General features: G+C 53.2%; 1 long non-coding RNA gene and 1 other non-coding gene across 2 annotated transcripts; one reads left to right on the top strand and one right to left on the bottom strand.

Annotated features, from left to right (window-relative positions):
- The first annotated feature begins 300 nt into the window (after positions 1-300).
- LOC122676068 lies at positions 301-23,758 on the top strand. Its single transcript, XR_006335410.1, has 6 exons — positions 301-367; positions 866-951; positions 2,655-2,724; positions 22,569-22,720; positions 22,951-23,106; positions 23,641-23,758. It is a non-coding gene; the product is annotated as an uncharacterized LOC122676068 (long non-coding RNA).
- TRNAE-UUC lies at positions 17,172-17,244 on the bottom strand. Its single transcript has one exon. It is a non-coding gene; the product is annotated as a tRNA-Glu (tRNA).
- Positions 23,759-24,176: the final 418 nt, after the last annotated feature.

Here is a 24,176-nt window from a genome sequence, read left to right on the forward strand (position 1 = left end):
ATCGCCGATGCACGCTGCGGCTGCGGCGAGAGGGACGCTTCCTTGGGCTGGGGGGCTCAGCAGCGGGGTGCGGCGCTCAGCACCGCCCGTCCTGGAGCGGAGGACGCAGTGAACACTGCGGGCACCGAGCGTCGGGGCGCGGGCTCCAGGGCACTCTCCGCAGCTGTGCTCGGGGCTCGGAGCACATGACTGAGGAGGGGAGGGCGCGGGCTGCGCACGAGGCGAGAGCAGGGGCGGGGCGGGGCAGTGAGGGCGGCGTGGTGGGGGGGGGCGGAGTGGCGGGGGGGCGGGGCCAGGGTGCGGAAGTAAAGGCGGGGCGCCGGGTACCTCCCCAGGCGATCCCTGGTGCGCTTACCCCAGGGCGAGGGTTAGTAGACCAGAGCCGGACGCGGGGTGCAGGCCGGGCGGGGCACGAGTAGGGGCGAGGTGCGGGGTCCGGGTACCGGCCTGGCAGCCGCAGCCCCAAGCCGTGCACCTCCGCACGCACAGTCACTCTTCCTCAGCCTGTGCGCCCTCTCGCTGTCTCTGCGCTTCGACCTTCCCTGCCGCCCAGAGAGGGCAGGGAAACCAGGCGGGGATGCGGATTCTGGGCGGACTGGCTGGGAGTGAGCCGGAAGGGACCTGCAGACCAGGCAGGTGCCCCGCCTCCAGGCTCCGGGCACGGGCGCATCCTCCGCCATTTCGCGGAGGGGGGAGGTGCGGTGGGTGCGCGGCCTCTCTGGCGGCCGAAGGTGGGAGGAGGGGAAGAGCCCCCGCGAGGGACCCTGAGCCGGCGCCTTCTGTGCACTCCAGGGGTGCGCCTGGTGAGTGGCTTCTGTAGTCCCTCTGGGGGTGTCCTAGCGTTAGTTTGTGAACCCCTCTTTAGGACTGGTCCAGCCAATGAAAACAGGGATCTGACCGGGCACACCTTTCAAAGAGACCTGGAGCCAGCGTTAACGGAATGCTTGGAGGGTAATACCCTTTCCCCCCCACCACACATTAGAGTTCTTAGGATGTGGGGCTGACAGGGTAGCAGAGCAAGTAACAAGAAGGAACTGGAGCCCAAAAGAATTTAATTTTTGCACCAAGAAATGATGCCTATAAACACATCTGATACTAAAGAGGGAAGACTCTGGGTCCCTAACATGGGAGGTCCTGGGGTGAGGGGGGAGGTGAGTACTAGGCTCCTGTGGGAAAAGTCCACTGTTCTCCTCCCACCTCCCAGCTGCCTTTTGAGGTCTGGCCCCCACCAGGGCACAGAGGAATGGGATGCACATGGGAGCTTGGGGTGGGAGGATCCCAGGTCCCTAGGCCTGAGGTGCCCCTATTTCAGGGTCTTTTCTTCCTGCTGTGCACAGAGCTGCGCCCTCCTGCCTGGCTGAGCTCAGAGCTGAGTAAGAGCTGTGCACATCACTGCAGATATGAAGTCAAAGTGAAGTCACTCGCCATGAGGAGGAGGAGCTGCCGAGACAGGCTGGCTGGGGGCTCTGCCCCCTGAGATGTCCAAGCCAGCCTGTTGGCAGAAGGCCAGGGCACAGTGCTATCAGCTCAGGAGAGCCACCCTGCGGCCACCAGACCTTATGTTGCCTGCCTCACCCTCCCAGGGCTTCAGGCTCTTGGACATCTGGGGCTGGAGTTGGCTGTGGGGGATTCCCCTGGGTGTGGGCGAGCTACCTCTGGTGCTAATAGTAACCACCAAGGCTGAGCTGCTCAGGCCTGTGCACAGCGAAGGGACCTGAGTTAGGAAGGGAGATCCCAAGAGAGACTTCTTTGTTACACACAGACTTCTGTGACAGGAGGATGCAGAATGAAGGGGGGTGGCCTGGTGCATTCTTTCCAACTGGCCCCACCCTTGTGGAACTGCCCCAGCCAAGCCTTGGCTGACACTGGTCAGGCCGGATGTCCAGTCGTGCTCTGGGTGACCACCTCAAGGGCCCATTGGACACTGTGCTCCTGCCTGATCCCCTCAGGCCCTTCCACTCCTTCCCCACCACCACCCTTGGGGGTCTTGAGAGGACATCTAAGACTATGGTGGGGGTATTGCCTTCTTCTTAGAAAAAAGTCCAGGGAGCCTCCTATGTGTAGTTTTATCCCCGTCTGTGTATGTACACATGTATGCATGAGCATATACCTGTGTCATGTGCAGGACACGGATGTACACTCGCCCCCATGTGTATGCCCAGAGACCTGACCAGATAATCATCTAGGAGAGGGCAGAGGTGAAGCGTTGGGCTTTCTGGCCTTGGGTCCTGCATATCTATGAGACCCCCATGAGTCCCAGACAAGGCCCATCTCCACCAGGAGGCCTGACATCAACTCTTTGCCCCAGTCACCCTTCCATGGGCCACCCCAATGGAGTTGTTTTTCTCCTCTGAATTTCTGGCCCCACCTTGCTCTTTTCCCTTCCTCTGTTCTTCCTTTTCCTCCCTTGCCTGCTTCCCTCCCTCTTCTCTGGAAGAATCTCTTCTCCATTCCTCCCCACAGCACAAGAACCAGGCTAGCTGCATCACTGGGGCCTTGGGGTCTTCATCATGTACTAGAACATGGGAGTAATAATACAGTAACTACCTGGCAGTGCTGTGAGGCTGAACCCAAATGAAGCTTTGACAGAATCAGCACTGTTTCTGGTTGTCTAGAAAATGAGCTTTTTTTTTTTTTTTTGGCTCTTCTTCCAGGGGTCCTCTAAAGTCCAAGGTGCTGTCTGGATGTTAGGCTGGGGGCAGTGACCTGGTGTGAAGGTTGCAGGTAGGCTCTGAGTTGTATCGAAGCCATCTCTCTCTGGTCTGTGTGACCTCAGCATGTTTGCAACATCTCTGGGCCTCAGGAAAGCAGAGCTCTCTCCCTTTAGGTGCCTGAGGACAGGTGAATCCGAGGCAATGGGCAGGAGCTGTCCTTGTTATCACTGGTTCCCGTCAGCTGTGGAAGCTGAGCTGAGGCAAGAGTGGTCGGTGGACCTAGCTCAGGTAGCACAGAACACAGGTGACCCCTAAAACGGGCTGTCTGCTGCCCCAGCTCTGGCTTCCCACCTGCACAGGTAACAAGTCACACCTGCATGGGGCTGGCAGCCAATGATACCAGCCTGCAGGAGCCAATGCCTGTCTCCAGCCCTCCCCACAGGACCTACAGCTTTCTCAGTGGAAGGAGAGAGAGCCCTAGAACCCCAGAGTCCTCTTTGCCACCGCAGCACTTATCTGAGCATGTAATTACACATTCGGGAGTGGTGGGTTGATTTCTGCTCATACCTCACCCAGGCTTTGGGGGCTTTGCTCACATCAAGTCCCCAGCCCAAGGGTACCACTGGCTGGAGACCACTGGAACCTAATGGGGCCTCAGGCCTGGCAGTGCCTGCCTCTTGCCTCAAGGACACCAAAGAGAAGGACTGACCTAGCTTACAAGCAAGCCATAGCAGTAACAGGGAGCTCGAATTGGCCAGTCCAACAGGTATGACCTGAATGCTCTTTAGAAAAAACATCTCCCAGGGCAGTTTCATAATCTGCCTTGTAATGCAGATTTAGACAAGTTTTTACGAATGCACTTTTTAAAATAGGTCTTAATGGATCCTTTGCAGTAGTTACAGCCCATTGTGTAAATGCAAACAGAAGGTTTTTTGAAAACATGTATTATTGATCAGAAAGGCAGCAGCAATTAGAAGCCAGTATGTCATGTCATTCAATACACACTTCCTATACAGTCCTGCTTGTGCTCATTCATAACTTTCTGACAAATTATCCTGTCACTGGGAAGCCTTTTCTTTTCCCTTTTGCTTCTAGAAGCAAAGGCGAACCTCTCCATCAGTTATTAGCTAGAGGTGAATGAAAAATTAAGCTTACCTTTACCATCACAAAACCTATTTATGAATTCTCCAGTTTCCAGACTGAAATGACAAAACCTTCAGGTAAGATGGATGATGCCTCTCGATTTGTTCTGTGGCCCACAGTGGAAAAACAAAACAAAACTGGTGACAGGTAGCATATGCTACCTGTCATGTTCAGGTGGGCAGAATCACAAAGCCAGGGAGGTCTGCCTTGTGGCAGGGTTGCTTAGCCAGGGTCTACAAGGAGGGGCCTTGAATGTCCCTCCCTGGTCATGTAACCTAAAATGATCAACAAGCATGAAGTTGAGCCTTGTTTTTGCTCAAAAATTCACATCCGAGTCTGTATTTCACCTGATCTGCACATTTACCATTTACTCTTCTTGAAAAGTTCATCTATTTAATAAATACTTGCTGGGCACTATTTTCCCAGCACCCTTTTCAAACTACAGTGAGCTAAGCCAAGACCCTTCCTTTGGGGTGCTTCTCAAGGACAATCACCAACACATAAGGTACAGACACACAGAGCATTCACAAGTGACCCCAGATGGGGAGGGGCATGGGGCAGGGTGTCTGTCAGGGCGGATGTCCCGGGGAGTTGACTTTGGGCAAAGAAGACAGAGCTCTGGGGATGGTGCTGCCCACAGGGAGTGGGGGAAGTGACAGGGTGGGCCTTGGGGTTTCCTCTGTTGCCCCAGCAGGGATAAGGGGTCTTTGTCTCCCCATGAAGCACCTCCTTGGCAGCCTCACCTCACCCCTCTAGAAGGTGCAGTTCTGGTCTCTGAGAGGGTTACAGCCTGCAGGATTGGCAGAGTGAATGCTCTGACCCAGGCAATCTTTAGGAGTGGAAAATGTCTGCTGTGTTCTTGGTGTGCTGACAAATAGGAAGTCCATTGACTTAATGTCCTGTAATGGCTTCTGAGGCCTCCTTGCCCAGGATGGGGTGGGTGCAGCTCCAGGCACGGTGTGCTGCTTCTACATCCATCTCAGGCCTGCGGGTGCTGAGGCAGTGTGTGTGTGGGGGTGCCGCCATCCCTGGAAAGGAGGGGGAGGGGGGCTGGCCACCTGCCTGTGGGAGGGCATAACCTGTGTGGCTCCCCCAGCCACCTGTGCTTACAGACAAGCCCGCGAGCAGCAGGGCACTGACTGACCCCCGTTCTCCCCACCCCAATCCAGGAAGTGCTCCTAAAGACCTTGTTCAGTGATGGCAGCAGCCCCAGGTGGCCAGGGGAGGTGGGGAGTGCTGTCTCGGGTAGATCTAGGGTGCCACCATTGCTTCCTCTCTAACACCTCCCTAAAGGTGGCTATCTGAACCTAGGTGCATGGTTGGGAGGTAGCTCCCAGCTCTGCTGTAGACACCTCACCCAGCCCAGGTGGGCACCCCTCAGCACCCCTGTTTGCTGAGAAGCTGGCCAGCCTGGCCTTCATCCCCAGTGCTGTCCACAGAATGTTCTGTGATGGTGGTAACTTCCTCCTCTGTTCCATCCAATGTGAGGGCCACTAGCCAAGTGTGGCTGTGGAGCACTTGAGATATGGATGGTGCGACTCAGGAACTGAATTTACAATAATGTAAAATTAAGTAGTCATACATGGCTATGTACTTATTGGGCATTGATGCTCTAAGAAACACCTTCCCGGCTTTACCCTGGGGCTCCTGGGGGGCTGGGCAGGCTCCTAGCCCAAACCTCCCCCGCTGTGGGGAGAGCAGAGAAACCAGAGCCTGCTGAGTCCCAGTGGGCTGTCTGATCCAGCAGCTTCCACTCTGTTTCCTGGTGGATTGAAAGTGCCAGAGCCCCCACCCCCACCCTCAACAGCAGCAGTCTTGCTGGGGTTCCCCCTGGGCACACTCTCTCTCGTCCTGGGGAATCTTCTGTTCCCCTGCAGACCCAGCACCAAGCCTGACCACGTCTACTGAAACCCCTGCCTCCTGTAGGCAGAGTGGGCGTTGGAGGGCCCTGTTCTCAGGGGCCTCTTTGGAAAGGGGCTGATGAGCTCATGCATGTTAATATGTTGTGATGAAGGGCTGTCAGGGGACTCTGTGCAGCAGCCTGAGACCCAAGGGCTTGCTTGCTGGGGCTGGGAGCTCAGCATCTAGCCCCTCTCCAGGGCCTACCTCCCTCTGCTCCCGAGCCACCCTGCCTCCAATGGTCTCAGACTCCCTACGTGTTCTGTGGCCACTGACCTCCACTGGCTGTTCCTTCTGTCTTCCTGCCTGCCTCTGGCCCCCTCTGTTGTTCAACTCTTAATTGTCACTCAGAAGTCTGGGCTCCAAGATACCACTCTCCCTAGCCAATACTCAGATGCTCCATCTAAACAATTTGAAGGGAACCCAGTATGCTTCCTGGGTTTCCCTGGTGGCTCAGTGGTAAAGAATCTGCCTGCGTTGCAGCAGTCGCAGGAGACGTGGGTTTGATCCCTGGGTTGGGAAGATCTTTGGAGGAGGATATGGCAACCCACCCCAGCAACCTTGCCTGGAGAATCTCACAGACAGAGCAGACTGGCAGGCTACAGTCCATGGAGTCGCAAAGAGTTGTACCCGACTGAAGCAACTGAGCACACACACACACACACACGCAGTGTGCTTCCTGTTTTGTTTTTGTTTTTGTTGTTGTTTTGGCCATGCCCTGCAGCATGTGCGAGCTTAGTTCCCCAACTAGGGATCAAACCCATATCCCCTACATCGGGAGCATGGAGTCTTAACCACTGCACAGCCAGGGAAGTCCTGCTTCCTGGTTTAACTGTGCTGGATTTATCTCCCGGCCCTCTCCATGGGGACATGATGAGGACTCAGGGTGCTAGTTGGATGACCTGCTGTGAGGAATGGCCCTGGAAGCTAAGAAGACAGCCTGGGCAGAGGCACAAGGTGCATTCAGGAGGCAGGAGGTAGGGCAGGGCCATCTGCTGTGACAGCATCAGTCCTTACCGGTGCACACTCACACCCCTCTGCCCCCAACTCCCTCTGGGCTGCCTCCTTGGTGTGAACAGAAGCCTGTTGAGTCTGTAAACATCAGTGGAAAGGGTGACAGGAGCAGGGCTGGAGCCAGAAGACAATTCACAGGGAGGGAACAGGAGGCCCCAAATAAATCATTCAGGGCCTGACATTTGGAGCATTTGAGTTTGAGACCAAACACAGATGCCCTTTAGATAAATACATTCTTGAGACGTGTTCCACAGGAGAAGTTTATGACTTGAATAGGTTTTTAGTGTCAGATGAGCATCAGGAAGTGTTTTGTTGAGAGACCTTCTCTTAAAAGCTCAGAATCCTTCTCCTCCCTCTGACCCTTTAAACAGAAGGATACAGGGATCCTCAACAAGGGGAGCTTCTCTTTCTCCAGGTTCCCTGGGGATTGGCCCTGGGCTGGGATTGCTCAACTGAGGAAGGTTCTGGAAGGTTCTGAAGACCTCAGTGCTCCAGGCCAGCAGGGTTGGGGGTGAGGGTCTCTCAGGAAGCTGATTTAGAAGCATAGAAGCACCCTCCTCACTCAGAGCAGCTCTCCCACTCCCCACCCCCAATTCCTCTCTCCACAGAGGTCCACAGGAATGAGAAGGGCTCTGTGTGGAGATCGTGGGTCCCCCTCAAGCCTACAGAGGTTGGCAATTTTCTGTGGGTTGGAAACTTTACAAAGTTCCCCCACGCTGAAGCCCAGGAATACGAAGGAGCTGGGCTCACTGCAGGCCCTACGCCAGAGAAAGGAGACATGAGGAGAAGGTCAGATGCAATCATGTCTGGAAGCTTCTCCCTTCTGGCTTAGAGACAGGCCCCTACCTGCCCATCCCGGGCTCTGTCCCAGGACCTCCAGGGAGCCCTGCGGCTGCTCTCTGCCCAGCTCCAGCCCGGACACCAAGTAGCCACTGGTGGGGCTGCTTCTACTACCCTGTGTGTGCTGCTCAGCCCTTGCCCTGCCCCCCAAGACAGGGGCTGCATTGTGAGGGGTGGATGCAGTTGCAACCTCTGCGAATTGTAACCTGTCCTTGAATGAGGCTACCATGGAAGAACTCACCACAGATTGTCTGTGCTGTGACTCAGCCACACAGGGAGGCCCCCTGGCTGAGCCAGGCAGAACTTGGGCTTGTCTTTCCACCACACGTGGGTGTGGGTGGGCTGGGGGCACACAGGAAGGCCTAGGACCTGGCTCACGGAAACCACATGGATGGAACTGAAAGGAAGCCCATGTGAACTTTGTGGGCACAGCAGTCCACCTCCTAGTACAGCTGTGAGATGAGCACTCAGGTGGTGGGGGATGGGAGAGAAGGGACCACTGTGTCTGTGCTGTTCTCCACACAGGACATCTCCCGGGGGCAGGAGAAAGGTTCTAATCAATCAATACACCAAGACTCCACACTGATTTCAGGGAGGGCCCCTCGTTTCCCTTAGGTGACTTCTGAGGACACCCGGAACCACATTTTCAACCACTCCTATAACTGAGAAACTGCTGTAACTGAGAAACTGAACCTCGGCTTTTCCACGTCTGTGGATAATTCTGCCCTCCCACTCCGCCCCTCCATCTCCCACCCCCTAGCAATGGCCCTCAGAGGCCTGTCTCAGACCCTCTCTTTGCCCCAGATCCCTGGGGTCTCGTGGAAAGCTGATTCAGAAGCTTAGAAGCATCCTCCTCACTCACAGCAACTCTCCTTCCCCTCCCCAACCCCCACCCCCTCCTACCCACAGGAACCTGATGGCTGGTCTACAAGATGTATTTATCTAAATGGCCAGATCACTCCCTGTCCTCGTCATTTCATCCATGGCTGTGTCAGGCAATGAATGAACAGGGAGACTGATGCAGAGAGGCCGGGACTGAGCAGGCACCTGGGTGCCTGCTCTCCTCCCTACCCCCGCCCCGGGGCCCCGAGCTTACCTCCTTCGCTCCTGGGACTTGCCCAGACCCTCATCAGGAGTCCACCTCAGGGATGGAAGAGAAGAGTTTGGATGAAGCACCTATGATCTTCTAAAGCTTCGCTCCTGCCTCATAATTGTTTCCTTACAGGATCCAGACGCTTGGATACAGCTGATTCTCTAACACCATTCACAACCTTTTTTTGTTTTCTTCACGGTTGTCTTGGAAGCAGCTGCCCACAAATGCAAGCAGCCTTCGTCTTTGGGGGCTCCTGCGACCTTGCCTATGGTGGGGGGCAGGAGGGAGTGACCTCTGTTTTATTTCCCAGGTGGATACCCAGGCTGCAGAGGGGCTTTGCCTGGTTACCCATTTGTATCTGTAATTTATCAGCAATCTCAAAATCCTAAAGGTTGAATTATGCATGTCTGACCCCTGGAAGAAAAGCTGAGTGAGGTTTCCCTGGGAGGCAAAGCTCTGAGGCCTGAATCATCTCTCCTAGAAGAGGAGGCCGGCCTTGAGTGAGCACAGTGGGAATGGCTCATGGCTGTGGAGAACCTACATGGGGGCAGCCCTGGACTGGAGCTTCTAACTCATTCAGGGTCACAACACCCGCCTGGGTGGGAGCAGTGCCCCATTTTCCAGGCAGATTGCTGAGGTGCAAACCCAGCTGTTCCTTCTCTGGGCTTCTTGCCCTCACTTCACTGTTGGTTTCCAAATTCTAGTGCAAGGCTGGTCAAACACACTGTGAGCCTGCCCCCCAGGTTCTAACTCTGGGTGTGGGGGTAGGGTGACACATTGTCCTCGGGACTAGATCCCTGGGGCTGCTGATGCCGCTGGTACCCGGCCCACTGGGTGGGGATCAGCTGCCCAGAGCATGGTGCAATGGGAGAGACACAGGTGAGGATCTCAAAATGGAAGGTGCCTGCTTCACTCTGCTGCTCGCACGCCCTGTTCCCAGTGAGCCTCCCCTCCTCTGTGTCTCCTCCCTTTCTGCAGCCTCCATCTGCCCCTGGCTGATGCCCATGGCCCTGGCTTTGCTGGGAGCCCACCCAGAACTCACCTTCTCTGCTCCTCTTCAGGGACCCACCTGTGTTTGCAGACAGCTGTCTCCTCCTAACACCCGTTTTTTTCAGCTGGGTCCCTCATGGGAGACTCAGACCCGACTGAGTCCACTGGGTGATCCAGCACACTCACTGTGCAGGTAAAGGGTGGTCATCTCTTTGTTTTGGCTGGATTCTACTGCCATCCAACTCTTGCATGGGGTGGAGCTTCAGAGAGTCTCCAGCAAACATGATTCTCTCATCTGCAAAGCAAGTGGGCTGTCACCATCACCCAGAACATGCCTGCTCCATTCCTCTGCAGGGACACACCTGTATTTGCAGACAGCTTTCTTCCCCTAACACCCATGTCTTCAACTGGGTCCTCAGAGCAAGACGGTTATTGCCATCATCCTGATGACCACGTGTTTGGCTCTCGGGGACCTGGTCTCTGCCAAGCCATGGTCCCTTGACAGAGGCTAATTCAGGTCCTGTGCATGGCCAAGGGGGACTGGGGAAAAAGAGGAAAGAGAGGATGCCAGGGGACTCTGCCCCTTAGTCAGAGGCTCACAGGCCCCTCCAGACAGCGCATATACATGGCAGTGGTGGTGCTGGCAGCAGTGACTCTGGCTGGCCTGTGCATTGTTATTTCCAAAGACCGAGTCTTTGAAGCAAAGGAATTTTCATTCCTTTTACATTAATGAAAAAACTTGCAACCAGAGGAAGCACCCCACTAAATGACTGATGCTCCACAAGATACGCACTGTTCAGAAATGTCTCCTAGTCAATGAAGAAGTCAGTGGAATAAATAGTCAGTGGAATAAAAAGTAATCTGGCTACTCTAGGAATTAATATAAAAATATCAGATGCAGGATTTATAAGGGATGCCACCTCCAGCTAACCCTCCCTGGGTTAAATACCCCAAGGATGATGATTTACATCCTGTGCTGCAGGGCTCTGCCAGCATAATCGATAGGGGTGAGAAATGGGGCCACCCGGCCATGCTTGCCTGCAGGGCTGGGGAGGGGAACTGAGGGGGCACAGGGCAGCCCTGCAGGCTGCTAGGAGCAACAACCCACTTGAGCTGTCTGTCCTTTCTTCCCCTTCCTCTGCCTCACTGGTGAGCTCCAGACCCGTGGCCCATGTGTTTCTGGAAGCCTGGGCCATGGTCTCACTGGTCCTCACCCCTATGCCCAGCTCCTCCAGGCCTACAGGAGGCGGCCTAGGGAGAGGAGGGCAGGGCAGGCTGAGCCAGGTGCTGCCAAGACCAGAGCAGTGGGACCCGCACCCCAACCCTGGAAGCCTGGGCAAACCTCCTGACAGTAAGCAATCACACAGCCATCTTTGCTCTGCAAGAATTACTGTCCCCAAGTCTTGGTTTAGGGTGAAACTTGCCTAAGCAACTATTTATTCCCACTGTCCCAGACTTAGGATCTGCTGTTGGATTTAAGCCCTTGTTGGGCATTCCTGGGGTGCTTCCCTGAGGGAGCTCCAGGCTGGGGCTCGTGCCCGGAAACAGATGGGCCTCACTGCAGCTACAGGGCTGGCTTCCCTGCTGTGCTAGGTGAGATGTGCATCATCCCCACTCCTCCATGGTGAGGGCTATGCCTGCTCAGTTTTGCCCCAGTGTGCACCAGCCACACTTGGCGGGGGCTGGGCAGTGGGTTGGACCAGCCGGTGTCAGGGCCAGCCAGGCTGCCCCTGGGGGGTGGAGCGGGGGGCAGAGGAATATCCTGTCATCTGGCCCTTGATGTTGAGGCCCCGGAAGAGGCGAAAGCAAGGAAGACAAAGTGTTTACTTACTCCTCAGCCCCTCCCTGCCAAGCCTCCCATGGTCCCTCAGCCACACTCTCTACTCTGGAGTTGCAGCAGCTGTTGGGGGAAGGGGCACCAGCCTCTCATCATGCACTGCCCAGCCCTCTGCTCTAGCATTAAGCCTAGTCATTGCCCTTCAGGAGTGTCATCTTCTTCTCTGACCATCCAGCCCTCAAGGGAAATTCCTGTAGGGCTGGCAGTGAGGAAAGTCTGCGGGAAAGAGAAACTAGGGTTCCTTGTTCTTGATCCCACAAGAACCTGGCCCTTCCCCGGGAGGCCTACTGGTGTCTCCTTAGCACATCCACCCTGAGCAGCCTGGCTGAGTGCCCCGGTGTCCGCCACACTTCTGTTCACACCCACACTGAGTGGGCCCAGCACAGGCCTCCATGCCTCATGTGAACTAAAGCCAGGGACAAGTGACCCTGAGCAATCTCAGGGACAGAAAGGCCCAAAGGGACCACTCGGTCTAAGCCTTATCACAGAAAGACTGAGGTTCCACTGAGACTGGCCAAGGCCACAGGGTAAAGCTGGCCTCCTGGCCTGAGGGCAGTGCCCTCTGCCCTCTGCCTGCCAAATCACCCTGATGCTGGTCTAGGCTACTGTGCAGTCATCCTCAGTCCTACTAAAGGGAGAAACATAAACTCAAATACGATTTTCATTGTATCAGGAGTTGAATGGTGTCCCCCCAGATCCATATATTAGAGTCCTGACTCTGTTAGCTTAGAATGTGATCTGATTCAGAAACAGGGTCTTTACAGATGTAATCAGGTTAAAATGAGGTCACTGGGGTGGGCCCCAATCCAATATCACTGGTGTCCTTATAAAAAGAAGGAATTTGGACAGAGTCAGGCCCAGAGGGAAGGTGAGGTGAAGAGACATAAGCTGAGGAGAGAGCCCGTCGAAAGATCCTCCCATCACAGCCCTCAAAGGAACCAGCCATGATTTCAGACTTCCGACTCCAGAACCGTGAGATAATAACAAGCCATGCAGTCACCGGAAACTGATGCAGACTGGAAAGAAGGTCCTGGTAATGAACATAGAGCACTATTAATTTTACTTTTTTTGGGGGGGTGCTTTTGGTGTTTCAGATTTTGCTGTTGTTTAGTCACTAGTCGTGTCTGACCCTTTGTGACCCCATGGACAGTAGCTTGCAGGCTGTTCTGTCCATGGGATTTTCCAGGCAATCATACCGGAGTGGGTTGCCATTTCCTTCTCCAGTTCCAATTATTTGTATGCTTTTAGTTTTCATTATGAATTCACAAACTGGGGTGTATTTATCAACGGTCAGAGACTCAGGAGAGGATGCTGATGGGGAAGTCTGCTCAGTGCATTCCAGGAGCTGAGGCCCTCCTGGGATGTGGGTTCCCAGGTTGCTGGGATAGAGGGCAGAGAATTGCTGGATATGTGTGTGGGCCACTGAAGTGTGAAATGGATGAGGACACTATAGCCCACATTTCCCGCTGTCTTAGTGATGTTTTCTGTCCACACTGATGGCAGTGACCTTGATCAGGAACCCCATGGTGACCCATACAGGGCACCTCCATCCAGCCAAAGAGATGGAAGCAATGGGCTACTGAGTGCTTGCTTGTCCCTTCACATAAAAACAGGTCAGTGTTGTTCTAGTGAAAAGGACTTTGTGGGCATTACTGCTGTAGGCGTAATCACACAATATGAATTCTAAACAAAATCACAGACCCCCATTTGGTGAAACTTATTCCAGGGAATTTCAGTGTATTGTTTGACACCCTGTTGACTCACACTGCTTAGTGCATTTTTGCTCTCACAGCAGCTCTGTCACTACTGGGTTTCAGTGGAGGCTTAAAAAAAGCAATTTCTCTGCAGGCCACAGCTCTAAGATCACAGGAGGGATTCACAGACCTCACAACCTTTGGGAAAATGACCAAATATCAAAACTAGTACCAAACATTTTGCTACCAAGAAGACATTTCCCATTAAACAGAAACCCCCAGGGACTTCCCTGGTTGTCCAGTGGTTACAAATTCACCTTCCAATGTAAGGAGTGTGGGTTTGCTCCCTGGTCGGGGAGTTAAGATTCCCACATGCCTTGAAGCAAAATAAGTAAATAAAACAGAAGCAATGTTGTAAATATGAACTTTCCTGGTGGCTCCAGACAGTAAAGGACTTGCCTGCAGTGCAGGAGACCTGGGTTTGATCCCTGGGTTGGGAAGATCCCCTGTAGAAGGAAACGGCAACCCACCCCAGTATTCTTGCCTGGAGAATTCCATGGACAGAGGAGCCTGGCAGGCTACACCATGGGGTCGCAAAGAGTCAGACACAACTGAGTGATTAACACTTCCACTTTCAATGCTGTAACAAATTCAGTAAAGACTTTTTAAATGGTCCACATCAAAAAATCTTAAAAAAATATAAATAGAAACCACTTCCAGGAATGAGACACTTCCTCTCCCACATATGGCAGACCCTCTGGAGTAGCTCTCACTGACCCAAATGTACTAGAGCTCCCCCAGGACAAGGAACTCTGTGTCCACCCATATTCTCAGTCGGTCATCCACAGAGCAGGTGCTGCATCCCTGGGTCAGAGAAATTCAGGGAAGTCCAAGAGATCATCAAGGGCAGCATTCTCACTGTCTATTACTCAATAACAAGCCATCCCCAAACTGTCTTAAAACAACACCGTTATTTCTTTTGCTCACGAGTCTATAACATGGGCAGTCCTCAGCAGGCATATCTTGTCTCTGCTGCACTCCGCTTAGCTTAGGGTGGCTCACAGCAGGACTGGAATCACATGACTTGTGTCATGTAGAATCACATGGACTTCCTCACATGACTGTGTGTGGTGCTGGTTGCTAGCCCAGACCCTCTGCCTTCACTGGAACTGTCCACCAGGGCACAGACATACAGCCCTGTAGGAGCTGGGCTTCCTTAGAATACGGCGGTCAAAGTCGTATCACCTTCTGTATCCTTGTCTCCAAAGTCCCCCTGCATCCCTCCGTCACATTCTATTTATCATAGCAGTCACAAAGTCCAGCCCAATTTCTAGGAGAGGGGAAACAGAATCCATCTCTGGATGGGGGTGGTGGTGGCAGGATTCTGGAAGAGCCGGCAGGACAGAAATATTGCTGTGGTCATTTGCAGCCTGCGACATCCTGGTCCAGAGGTCACACTGGGGAGTCTGGGTCAAGGGGGCAGGTTCCCAATGTGGTCCACCATCAGGAGTTAGGGACAGAGTCCAAAAATGCCTCCCTACTGCTCCTGAAGTGAGTCTGAGCTAACACTGAACAGGCCACACCTGTGTCCCCTTTGGCTCCGTAGGCCCATCGGCACAAAGACCAGCAATAATCCTCTCTCAAGACTCCTCAGCTTCAGCTGTCTGTAATGCCAGGACTCTCTGATCTATGGAATGAGTCATCAGTGGCATCTCCTTCAGCAAATGACCCATTCAAAGGGAAGATTTGTTATGCCTGGGGCATTTTATGAATGTTGTTGCTTTGTCTGGCAAGCTGTGATTCCATTAGGAAAAACAGCCGGCATGAGATGATGCTGCCAGGGCAGATGCTTGGATCGAGGGCACATGGGGGGGACCGGTGGCCTGTACCATGGCTGCTTCCTCCCACCTACCTGAGGGGGACCCTGGGTGCTCAGCTCCTCCCAGCCAAATCATAGAGTGGAGGTTGCAGGCTCAAGCTTGCACTCTACATTTGTGACACCTGTGTGAGACAAAACAACCCTGAGCTGGGCTCCCCTGGACCCCAACACAAGGGAGGAGCTGGCCAGGCTGCAAAGACAGCTGTCTGCACCCAGCACCCAGGCCCATGCCCTGGTCTTCCACTGCCTGGTATGGGTGAGTGTGCACCACCACCTGAGGCCTGTGCACCTGTTCACAGGTGACACTCACCTGGCAGCGACAGGCAGCAAAGGGCTCAGCTTCAGGAGTGCTGGATGCCAGGGGCACACCCTCTCCTCCTTCCCTTGCTTTCCCCATGAGGCCTAGCACAGTGCTGGGCACACACAGGGTCCTGTGGCCTCCTGCTCATTCTCAGAACAGGTCAAGGAAGACATGGACCTCAGGGTCTCTGAGACGGGGCAGAGTGGGCTGTGGCTGTGATGCTAGGCAGGGCTGCTATGAGGACCCCAGAGGGCTGGGGTGGGTGTGTTCCTACCCCTGGTTGGAGTTCCCTCCAAATTCTGGATCAAACTATTGGATCTGAGACTCAGAAGGGACTGCAGCCATCTCCAAGGTCAATGGAAGAAAAGGGAGCACTTGAGTCCTCAGAAAGTGAGGGTCCTGGGCTCCTTGGAGCCTCTTCCACTCCTGGTCTGACCCCCGCATTTCTCTCCTTGTCACTAATCCCCATGGCCCCTCCCAGAGATTCTGTCCAATTACTGAGCCCTTCCTCAGCTGCAAACCCCCTGTCATCAGTGCAGAAAGGGTTCAAAGTGGTGCCTGCCCTAGGGTGGGGGTGAAACAGAGCAGGGTATGGGCGAGGGCTCTGGGAACTGAGTGTGATAAGGACAATCCACGGACATCTCTCTTCCTCTTCCCAACACTGCCCCCCAAATGTTCCTATTCACCCGGCAAAGCTCGACCTTGGGTGGCCCAGTTTTCTGCCTCCCCCGAGTCCTCGCCTGGCTGGAGGAGGTGAGGGAAGCTGTCTGTGTTCAGGACCCTCTCTCCACAACAGTGGTCTCAGCCACCCTGGTTGCTCGCTCCCTGTCTTCTGTGCCTCCGCAGCCCTCACAGCCACCTCCCTGGGCCTCCAGATCTCTTAGAAGGACCTACTCAGCCTTTTCCAGTCCGTCTGCACCACCCACTCAGTCACAGCTCCTGAGCCTTGTGCATCGTCTTGCTGCAGCTTGAACCCACTTCTCAGGCTTCCTGGATCACTCCCTGTCAGAACATGCTGGAATGCTCCTCATCTTCAAACCCAAACTCCAAGACCTTGTGCCTATCCCTTATTCCTTGGCTCTTTTTCTGGGGGGAGGAGGGGCCTCATTGCTCGCAGGATCTTTGTTCTCCAACCAGAGATCGAACCTGTATCTCCTGCAGTAGAAGCATGGAGTTTGAACCACTGGACTGCCAGGGAATTCCCTCGGCTCTCTTGACAGGTGTTATCTTTGTAACCACCTCCTTTTCTGGCCCCTGTGGTCCCTGCAGCCCCCTGCAACCCCTGTGGGCCCCGCCCTGCCCTGACTCTGGCTTTGTCTAAGCCTGAAAGCTGAAGGACCTCCACCCAATGGGCCAGAAGTGACCCTCTGCTGTCCACGTACACTCAGCTCCTGGCAGCACTGGACTGCTCCTCCACCTGCCTGCACACCCGCACCCCCTCCTCCGCCCCCATCCCCAGGCCTCTCCTCACTTGGCTTCCTGGATACACCTCCTCCTCTTCTTCATCTGTGTGCCTTCCTTGTCTCCATTACTAAACATGGATGTGTTCACAAAAGATCCCCAACCTGGGCCGTCAGTTTAGCCCACACTGACTCCTCAGTGACCGCATCCAGACCCAGCTTGAAACCCAGTCCACCCCACCCCCAACACTCTCCTCCATCCCCCATCTATTCCCAGCCTCTCCTCCCCACTAAAGTCCACTCACTAAGCTGCCTGCCCTCCATGGACTCTCTGCATGGCCCCCAGAGGGCATCTCAGGTTTAATGCATCAAAAGTAAACTTTTTTTTTTTTTTTGTGGCTGTGTCATGTGGTTTGCAGGATCTTAGTTCCCCAAACTGGGATTGAACCAGTGACCTCAGCATTGAAAGTATGGTGTCTTAACCACTAGACTACCAGGGAATTCCCAAAAACAAACTCTTAATTTCCACTTTTCCCATCCCCAAATCTTGCTTGTCCTTCACTTATTCCCATCTTAGTAAAAGGGTTCATATTCACTCAGTTTCTCAGGACAAAGACCAAAGAGTTACAAGTGATTCCCTTCTCTCTTTCATACCTTGAATCTGACCCAACGGCATGTTCTGCTGGGTCTCCAGAACATACTCAGAATCTCATCCGTCTGCGTTGGTCCAAGCTGCTGTCCTCTCCAGGCTGTCACAGTGGCCTCCTTCTCAGGCTCCCACCATTGTTTCATCCCCTTCCCATAGTCCCAGAGGGGTGCTGGGGAAAAACTCAGCCCGTTGCATGGAGCAGGCAGCTGAGGTCCCAACCCCACCAGGGTGGAATCTCAGCAGCTGCACCAGATCACCTGCCCCTGAGCCTGCATCCTGAAGGGTAAGTAGTCCACAGCCAGCTCAGATGGGTGGCTGTCACCCATCTGATGCTCACCCACCAACCTCTGCTCACCCCACCTCCCTGACCTCAGCCTCCCCCTGCCTCCTCCTCCCCTCCCTCTTCTCCTCCTTCTCACTCCACTTGGGCTTCTCCAGCCTGTTGTAGGTGTGTGCTCAATTGCTCAGTCGTGTCCAACTCTTTGCGACCCCATGGACTGCAGCCCACCAGGCTCCTTTGTTCATGGGGATTCTTCAGGCCAGAATTCTTGAGTTGGTTGCCATTTCCTCCTCCAGGGGCTCGTCGCCTCTTAGGGATAGAGCCCTTGTATCCCTTGTTTCCTGCATTGGCAGACGGAGTCTTTACCACTGAGCCACTTGGGAAGTGCCCCGCCCACCCCACGACTGCTCTTCTTTAAATATAGCAAGCCTGTTGGTACTGGTGACTCTGCACTGGCTGTCCCTTCTATCTGGGAGATGCTTGCCCTTGACCTCTCCTTCACTTTGCCCAGATGTTGGCTCAGATGTTCCTCAGTGGCCATGCTCTAAGAAGCAGTCTCCCATGCTCTCCCTGCTCCACTGGGCTTTCTTTAGAATCCTGTTATGTTTGCATGGTTATATTTGTTGGTGTGCTTTGCACGTGCATGTATGGGTTTACATGAATGTAAGCTTCCAAGAACAGGGAGTTTGCTCTTTTGTGTCCCTAGTGCCTAGAATAATACTTGGAACATAGTAGATGCTCAAATAGCTGTTGATTAACTCAGTAAATGAGATGATGTTGCATCCACATCAGGACATGTGGGTTCCTGGGCCTTCCCAATAGCTGTGTGCTATTCCACAGGTGGACATGCTCAGGTTTAATTATCTGGCCCCTCACTTGAGGACATTTATCATTCTTATTCTTTTGCTACAATAAACAAAGTTTCATTGCACATCTTTGTACACCCATCTTTGCATTTATGTGTGAATATAGTGAAAAATCAACAATTACAGGCTCTGCACTTGCTGGATCAAGGAGTGTGTGCATTTAAAGCTTTGGTAGATAATCCTAAATTGTCACCCAAAAATATTTTTTACCAAATTATGATTTTTGAATTTTTAAAATATTTGAAAATCCATATGTCAAAGAATGAATTAGCCTCACTCCTTTAAAGAGCTCTTGAAACTGAGATCAGGCTCTGCGACTGAGTGTCATTTCACAAGGGTGAGACTGAGTCTCAGGGAGGGCATAGGGACTGTCATTCCTTGGCCATGGCCATGGTAGTCAACACACTCCAGCCCTGGGGTCCCACACCCTAGCCTCTTTCACCCTTACAGAAATCAGCCTTCAGTGCCTGTCACTGGCTGACTTTGGGAAAATTTAAGGACAGTCACTGAGAGTGGAGGGCTGTTATTATTCTGTATTGTCAGGAACTTCCTGAAGCACCAACCCAATAAGGATCTATTCAATGCTGGCTATGTGCTGCAACAGTGTGGACACAGCCTTCAACAACCCAGAAAAGCTTGGCCTTCAAAGAGCTTGCAGGGCATTCAAGGAGACAGATAATGAACAGGAGAGTACGTCAGATGGGAAGGAAGGATATGAGAAAGCCAAACCAGCAGAAACCGTATGACTGCCAGTTTCAGACAGGGCTTCAGGTCTTCACACCTCTGAGTTCTCACACTCTTGTGCAGCTCCCTCCCTCCAAGTTTGAACTGGACCTGGGACTTTCTTTTAATGACTAGGAAAGGCAGAGTGATGGGCTGGCACTACCAAGACTAGGTTACAAATGCCTGTGAGGGGACTTCCCTGGCAGTCCAGTGGCCAAGACTCTGCACTCCCAATGCAAGGGGCTCAGGTTCAATCCCTGATTTTGGAACTAGATCCCACATGCTGCAACTAAAGATTTGGCACAGCCAAATTACTTAATTAAAAAACAAACAAACGTCTGTGAGTCTGTCTCACTGGCACGCCCTCCCTTTCCCCTTGCTCACATTGATGTTTTGAGCAGCACAGGAGGGCCCATGTGCCAGGGACTGAGGGCAGCCTGGGAAGAGACAATTACTGCCCACAGCCTCATAAGACAGCCTTATGCAGACCCAGCCCTGAAAGGACCCCAACCTAGCTTGCCTGAAGTTATGAGAGACCCAGAGGAATAACAAGACCACACCCATATTCCTGACCCATAGAAACTGTAAGATAAACATGCAAATACTGTCTTTAAGCTTCTACGTTTTGGGCTAACTTGTTACTCAGCAATAGCTAACTCACACAAAGGGGAATAGAGAGTGCCAGGGAGGTGATGCAGTTTAAAATAGGATAGGAGGGAAGGAATTATTTGAGAAGACTTGAAGAAGGGGGAGACTGAGCCTTGGGATTCCAGGGGCAGAGTTGGATTTTGGATGGCAGTTACAAGGGTGGCTGGAATAGAGTGAGAGGGGCAAGAGGCAGGGGCAGGAAAAAGATGGATGGAAGGATGTCACGCTAGCATTTTTTTTTTGACCCTGAACTTGGGCAAAGGGGGATTTTAAGACTTTGAGCAAATGCACATTTCAACAGGGTCCAGGTGGGTGATAGGTTTAAGGGAAGGTGGAGGGTAGCAGGGAGATGGCCAGAGGTGTCAGGTCCCCAGTTTACATGAAAGGTGACCATAATAATAGACGTAGGGTGTGAGGGAAGAGTTCCTACATCTAAGGGGTGGGGTGTAGGGGGCAGGTTTGGGGAAACCTGGCGGTTGGGGTTCACAGGCCCAAGATGCCTGTCCGACCTTGAGGCGGAGGGCTGAGCAGGCAGTTGGGTCAGGCAGTGTGTACAGTATTTAAGGCCACAGGACAGGAGTGAGCGTGGGGGTAGGTGAGGAGAGGACCAAGGGGTGGGAGTGAGGCAGGGAGTTTGTAGTCCAGCCAAGGACAGCATGGGACCAAAGTGCTGGGTTACCGAGAGTTGAGGCTGAGCACTGACTTAGCAACTGGGACGGTCAGTGTAGAGTGAGTCCAACAGAGGCCTGTCTGAAGGACGAGGAAGTAAGCATATTTGGATCTGGTGGGAACAGACACAGTGTGTCTGCAGAGGGACACACTCAGGACACAACATCAAGGGAGGGAGTGGGAACCAGGCCCAAGACAGGGAGAGGGCAACAGCCCTGGGAGCTGGTGGGGAGTCAGGGCATCTGGTCCTCGGGAAATTCCAAGGACCCGGGTGCCCCTGCAGTTCATGCCTGCCCCCGGCCCCCCACCTCACTAGCAGACTAGTTACCCTGGGGGTATCAGCAGGGCTGGAGATAAACTGGGCAACTGCCTTCGGAATTTCCTGACCTGGATGAGGTTCAGCCTTTAATCTCATGTTGTATCTATAGCCTTGTCTCATGTGGTTTGTGAGAAGCTGGGGAAAAAAAAGAAAAGGGCTGATAAGCTTCACAGAGGGGAGGAGAGACCAACCCAAGACGTTTTGAGTGAGCTCCAAGGTGCCAGTGAGGGGAAGGACAGAGACTCAGGGGGCATGGGTCTGAGCTGAGGGTGCAGCCAGGGGATGCCGAGTGTGCCAGGCTGCAAGACCAGCCCCGGTCAGACACCCGCTGTGGGGCTGGACTTCCCAAGCCTGTTTCTCCATCAGACAAATGGCGTGCCTGGGAACACCACCTCACAGGCTGTAGAGCAGGAGCAGGAGGTGGGCAGGGAGGGACCTTGTGTCCTTCTGGGAGAGGGACTCAGGTGGCACCAGTGGTGGGGGGTGGGGAGAGTGCCCTGGAAAGTCGAAGTGTTGCTCTGTGTGATGGGTGGGAGGGTGGTGCAAAATCGTATCTGTGAAAGTATAAACCTACCACTGAACTGAGGAAAAATGCCGTCTGAAACAGCATCTGCTTCCCTTCCTCTTTGTCCGGGCCCAAGAGGATTTGCTGCCTCTCAGGGGCCAAGAAAGCAGGTAGGAAGAGCAGGATGCGAGGGCTGGATGTCTTGACAAATTGAATTTTCCTTCTTTTCTGGCCTCCTGGGGGAGATATTGTGTCCTGCATTGATGCAAATGTGTTCAAAGTGCACTTTCCACAGACTCAGAAATAACGAGCTGCCTTTCCGCTGAGGCCTGGGACCATGGCAAGGACCCTTTTGCTGAAGGTGGCCCGTGGCTGGTCACAGAATCTGTGGCTGGCACAGCGGCAGAGTCCAGGTGCCATGATGGGTGAGCCAGGGGAGCCTGCAGAAGGCATGCAGAGAGCAGCAACCCCAGGAAGCATCTAATATACTCCTTTTGCTGTGGGGAACCAGGGCCCAGAGAAGGCACTGAGCTGCCTGGGGCAGGCAGGGAGTCCTGGGCACCTGGCCTGCTTCTCCCTGCCCCACCCTCCAGGCCGTCTCAGACCAGGTTTGCTTCTGGGAAGGAGCAAGGAGCTGTCAGCCAGCAGTTGGTCTTCAGCCAGGAGTTTGGGCTTTGGCCAGGAGTTGGTATTTGTTAAAAGAGATGGAAAAGGTGAAACTGTTATCAAGAGGCAGTATCTGAGGGCTGAGTTCACTGCAGGGTCTCAGGAACTAGATAGCATCAGCCTGGCCTGCTCAGAGGACATGAAGGAAAACTAGGGCAGTCACACATGGGAGTCGCCTACTCTCCAGCTGGCCTGCCCAGTGCTCCTGAGAGCCCGGAAGATGGAAAACAGGTTAACAAGTCCGGGAGGAAATGAGCAGAGATGCCTTTGCTGCCAAGGGCTTGGTTCAGCAACCCGATTGCTTCTGGCTTCCTCACCGGCCTGAGGCTGGTAGTGATGGCCATTTCTGGCAGAAGGATGTCTGGGTTTGAAAGTTGGAAAGGAGTTCTTTGGAAGCCTCGGATCCTGGTCTGCATGGTTCTCAGCTTTGCTGTCTCAAGAAAATGTGGGCTCCCAGGTGGTCCCCATGGCTCAATATTTGCCTCTTGTTTCACAACAGGTGGGCCTCTATTTAGATGGAACCCAAGAGCGGAAGAGGGTTCTGCTGCTGAGAAAACGTTTGGTGAACTTCACTACCCACTCCTGATTCACTGAACATGGTCACGGATATTCCTTTCATGGGATAAAGAAAATAGTGGCAGACTCGGCAAGGTCATTCTTACCTTCCTTTCCCTTATGATCTGCACTAATTGCGGCTGGAAAGCTAATTAAATTCCCAGCCTGTCTTGAACTAAGTGTGGTCAAATAATACAGTTCTAGTAAATGAGATATAATTGGCAGTCAGCTGGGGGGTTCTGGGCAGACTTGTTTTCTTGATTAAAGAGCCATAGGTGGCTGGTATTTCTAATTTTCTCTCCATTTCCCTTTTTCCTGCCTTGCAGGTGGATATGACACCAGGAGTTGTGGCAGTCATGTTGTAACACTGAGGCAGAACACATGAAAAAGAGGCAAAGTCCTTATGGAGACAGGGCTTGACATGGCTGAGCTGTTGAACCTAGGCCAGCAGCTGTCAACTCACAGGCCTCTTGTAATCTGAGGTAAAACCAAGCTTTATTTGTCTAAGCTGTTGTGTTTGGAATTTCTGCAGCTGAAAGCACTGCTGGCTAATGCACACCACTATGACAAAGTATCAGCCAGCATCACAGGTGACAGTGAAACCCTACCTGCATTCCCACTACATTTTGAGATAGGGGTGTGTTCGCTGTAACCACCAAGAATGATAACAATACAAATAACATTTCTGAGTATTCATTACATGCCAACAACTATCCTAAGCAGTTAGCATATTGGCTCATCTGATCTTCCAACAATCCCGTGGGGAACGTTTTACAGGTGTCAAAACTAAGGCACAGAGAGGTTGAGGGAACTTGCTCAAGTTAGTAAGCAGTGAGCCAAGATGTGAATTCAGAAAGTCTGGCTCCAGGATCCATCCTCACAGTCACATGTGATACTCACCCTCTCTCTCTCTACAATTAAGAGTCAGGGGAGACCAGCATAGCCCTGATCGAGGCTTCTTGTCCTGAGCTTCATGGCTGCCTCATTCCTTCCTTTCATGCACTTCTCCGGGGAAGCCAGCTACCTGCTAAAGGAGGGTGGAGAGCCAGGATCAGAGCTGGAGGAACTGCGATCTGAAATGTTTGACAGCCTCGGGCTGGGGCAGCCTTTGGGGCTACTTCACAGACAGCCAAGACCCCTCCTCTGCTCCAGGGCATGTATGAGTGAACACTGTCAATATTTTTTCTCTTCCTTCTCCCATTTCCCAAGTTGATTAACCCCACTTCTGATGAACATCTTTTTCATTTATTTTTAAAGCTACTTTAGTATTCAGTAATGGTGAAGGCAATGGCACCCCAGTCCAGTACTCTTGCCTGGAAAATCCTATGGACAGAGGAGCCTGGTGGGCTGCAGTCCATGGGGTCGCTAAGAGTTGGACAGGACTGAGTGACTTCACTTTCACTTTTCACTTTCAAGCATTGGAGAAGGAAATGGCAACCCATTCCAGTGTTCTTGCCTGGAGAATACCAGGGACAGAGAAGCCTGGTGGGATGATGTCTATGGGGTCACACAGAGTCGGACATGACTGAAGCGACTTAGCAGCAGCAGCAGC

Source organism: Cervus elaphus, chromosome 19 (assembly GCF_910594005.1).
Source record: "Cervus elaphus chromosome 19, mCerEla1.1, whole genome shotgun sequence".
NCBI classification, from domain to species: domain Eukaryota; kingdom Metazoa; phylum Chordata; class Mammalia; order Artiodactyla; family Cervidae; genus Cervus; species Cervus elaphus.